The 2,727-nt window shown below is 55.2% G+C and overlaps 1 non-coding gene across 1 annotated transcript; it reads right to left on the bottom strand.

Annotated features, from left to right (window-relative positions):
• Positions 1–811: 811 nt before the first annotated feature.
• Positions 812–967, bottom strand: LOC123126770 (5.8S ribosomal RNA). The gene has a single exon (XR_006461992.1). It is a non-coding gene; the product is annotated as a 5.8S ribosomal RNA (ribosomal RNA).
• Positions 968–2,727: the final 1,760 nt, after the last annotated feature.

Genomic DNA, 2,727 nt, shown 5'->3' with positions numbered 1-2,727 from the left:
GCCTTTCGGCACGCCGGCACCGGTCGTACCGACGACAGCCACCGGGGGCACCTAGGGCCCCCGGGCTTTGGCCGCCGGCGTGGCCGACGATAGTCCACACCCCGAGCTGAGCGGCGGACCAGCAAGAGCCATTCCTTACACGGCCAGGGCGCATCGCCGGTCCCCATCCGCTTCCCTCCCAGCGATTTCAAGCACTCTTTGACTCTCTTTTCAAAGTCCTTTTCATCTTTCCCTCGCGGTACTTGTTCACTATCGGTCTCTCGCCTGTATTTAGCCTTGGACGGAGTCTACCGCCCGATTTGGGCTGCACTACCAAACAACCCGACTCGTTGACGGCGCCTCGTGGGGCGACAGGGTCCGGGCCGGACGGGGCTCTCACCCTCCCAGGCACCCCTTTCCAGGGGACTTGGGCCTGGTCCGCCGCTGAGGACGCCTCTCCAGACTACAATTCGGACGGCACAGCCGCCCGATTCTCAAGCAGTGCTGCTCCCGGTACGCTCGCCGTCACTAGGGGAATCCTTGTAAGTTTCTTCTCCTCCGCTTATTTATATGCTTAAACTCAGGGGGTAGTCCCGCCTGACCTTGGGTCGGGGTCGAGTCGATGTGCGCTTCGTTTGCTGGGTCGTTCTGAGGCCATAATGTCGGCTGCGCGTCGGATGCACTGCGTTGATAAAGCGAGGACGCCCACCATGCGCTGTGTCCGATGTGGTAGACCGGCAGCCCGATCTTCGTTCCACCGACCCTTGCGAGACGAGGGACCAGATGCCGCATCCCGATTCCCAATGAGGGTGGTTGGGAGCGTGTTTCGGCGTGACGCCCAGGCAGGCGTGCCCTCGGCCAAGTGGCCTAGGGCGCAACATGCATTCAAAGACTCGATGGTTCGCGGGATTCTGCAATTCACACCAGGTATCGCATTTCGCTACGTTCTTCATCGATGTGAGAGCCGAGATATCCGTTGCCGAGAGTCGTGTGGATTAAATAGCATTGCAACACAAGGGACGGCTAGCAAGCTAGCCATGCCCGCGGGTTAGGCACAGTGTTCCTTTACGCCTTCGGCGCCGTGGGTTCTTTTACCCCGAGCCCCCACCTGCTCCGAGGAGGGGAGGTGGTTGAGGCATTGGCCGAGAGACGGACGGTGCCGTCGTCGACGGACTGGATGACGCGTGCGCCGTCTGTTTTGGTCAGGGTCACGACAATGACCCTTCCGTAGGTTCACCTACGGAAACCTTGTTACGACTTCTCCTTCCTCTAAATGATAAGGTTCAATGGACTTCTCGCGACGTCGGGGGCAGCGAACCGCCCCCATCGCCGCGATCCGAACGCTTCACCGAACCATTCAATCGGTAGGAGCGACGGGCGGTGTGTACAAAGGGCAGGCACATAGTCAACGCGAGCTGATGACTCACGCTTACTAGGCATTCCTCGTTGAAGACCAACAATTGCAATGATCTATCCCCATCACGATGAAATTTCCCAAGATTACCCGGGCCTGTCGGCCAAGGCTACATACTTGTTGAATACATCAATGTAGCGCGCGTGCAGCCCAGAACATCTAAGGGCATCACAGACAAGTTATTGCCTTAAACTTCCGTCGCCTAAATGACGATAGTCCCTCAAGAAGCTAGCTGCTGAGGGATGGCTCCACACAGCTAGTTTGCAGGCTGAGGTCCCGTTCGTTAATGGAATTAACCAAACAAATCGCTCCACCAACTAAGAACGGCCTTCCACCACCACCCATAGAATCAAGAAAGAGCTCTCAGTCTGTCAATCCTTGCTATGTCCGGACCTAGTAAGTTTCCGCGTGTTGAGCCAAACTAAGCCACAGACTCCATGCCTGGTGGTGCCCTTTCGTCAATTCCTTTAAGTTTCAGCCTTGCGAGCATACTCCCCCCGGAACCCAAAGACTTTGATTTCTCATAAGGTGCCGGCGGAGTCCTATAAGAAACATCCGCCGATCCCTGGTCGGCATCGTTTATCGTTGAGACTAGGACGGTATCTGACCGTCTTCGGGCCCCCAACTTTCATTCTTGATTAATGAAAACATCCTTGGAAAATGCTTTCGCAGTTGTTCGTCTTTCATAAATCCAAGAATTTCACCTCTGACAATGAAATATGAATGCCCCCGACCGTCCCTATTAATCCTTACTCCGATCCCGAAGGCCAACACAATAGGATCGGAATCCTATGATGTTATCCCATGTTATTGTATCCAGAGCCATGGCTTGCTCTGACCACTCTAATTTCTTTGAAGTAACGATGCCGGAAACACGACCCGGCAAATTAAGGCTAGGAGCGTGATGCCAGCCGAAGGGTCGTGTAGGTCGGTGCTCGCCGTGAGGCGGACCGGCCGACCCGGCCCAAGGTCCAACTACGAGCTTTTTAACTGCAACAACTTAAATATACGCTATTGGAGCTGGAATTACCGCGGCTGCTGGCACCAGACTTGTCGTCCAATGGATCCTCGTTAAGGGATTTAGATTGGACTCATTCCAATTACCAGACACTAATGCGCCCGGTATTGTTATTTATTGTCACCACCTCCCTGTGTCAGGATTGGGTAATTTGCACGCCTGCTGCCTTCCTTGGATGTGGTAGCCGTTTCTCAGGCTCCCTCTCCGGAATCGAACCCCAATTCTCCGTCACACGTCACCACCATGGTAGGCCCCTATCCTGCCATCGAAAGTTGATAGGGCAGAAATTTGAATGATGCGTCACCGGCACGAAGGC

This window comes from Triticum aestivum, chromosome 5D (assembly GCF_018294505.1).
Source record: "Triticum aestivum cultivar Chinese Spring chromosome 5D, IWGSC CS RefSeq v2.1, whole genome shotgun sequence".
NCBI lineage: Eukaryota > Viridiplantae > Streptophyta > Magnoliopsida > Poales > Poaceae > Triticum > Triticum aestivum.
The sequence above is the reverse complement of the archived record's forward strand: the minus strand, read 5'-3'. Positions and strand labels throughout refer to the sequence as shown.